Source organism: Chiloscyllium plagiosum, unplaced genomic scaffold, assembly GCF_037043375.1.
Source record: "Chiloscyllium plagiosum isolate Xiang-an unplaced genomic scaffold, Cpla_swu_hap1 HiC_scaffold_9, whole genome shotgun sequence".
Lineage (NCBI taxonomy): Eukaryota > Metazoa > Chordata > Chondrichthyes > Orectolobiformes > Hemiscylliidae > Chiloscyllium > Chiloscyllium plagiosum.
In genome coordinates, this window is record NW_028270147.1 from 24,798,576 (window position 1) to 24,799,467 (window position 892).

Genomic DNA, 892 nt, shown 5'->3' on the forward strand with positions numbered 1-892 from the left:
CTGCTTCCACCGGAGGGGAATAGAGCACCAAAGGTTTGATCTCAAAAAAGCAAATTTTTTTACATTTCTGAATTAAATGAGCAGGCCCTTTTTTTGAAACCATAACCCCATTCTTAAATTCTCCCACAGAATTGAACTTTCCCTACCTCAGCTAGCATGGGGGGATGCAGGGCAAAGCAAAGATTCTTAGCTGCTGTACGCCGATTGGTACTAGTCACCTCTTAGATTAGATTTCCTACAGTGTGGAAATAGGCCATTTGGACCAACAAGTCCACACCAACCCTCCAAAGAGTAACCCACCCATTCGCATTGCCCTCTGTCTAATGCACCCTGGGTATTTGAGCATGGCCAATTAACCTGGTCAACACCTGGGATTGTGGGAGGAAACCAAGGCAGAATGTGCAAACTCCACACAGACAGCCACCCAAGGTGGGAATCAAACCCAGGTCCCTAGTGCTGTGATGCATTAGTGCTAACCACTGAGCCATCATGCCACCTTTTTTTGAAAGTCTACTACATCTGGTATTCCCAGGCAGTCTCCCATCCAAGTACTAATCAGGCCTGAGTCTGCTTAGCTTCCACAATCAGATGAGATTGGGTGTTTTCAGACTACTATGGCCATCGGCAGGAGTTCATGAATTATCTGTGAGGGCCCAATTATCCTGCCTTGAATTGATGGGACTCAGTGTGAGTCCTAAAATGCTGACTCTACAGCTTTGATTTCACTGTCCAAATGGAAAGTCCATGGCTCACTGAGGGAGGATCTAGACTATTGTCACTTCAGACAACTAAATGGCATCTTGTGAGAAAAGCTAAACAAGCACATGTTAGAAATGTATGATAGCATACATTCTTGCATGTGTTTTTTTAACATATATTAGTTAAATAATTG

At 43.9% G+C, this 892-nt stretch overlaps 1 pseudogene; it reads right to left on the reverse strand.

The window, feature by feature from the left end:
- Positions 1-507: 507 nt before the first annotated feature.
- LOC122554814 (5S ribosomal RNA) lies at positions 508-626 on the reverse strand (annotated as a pseudogene).
- Between the last annotated feature and the right edge of the window lie 266 nt (positions 627-892).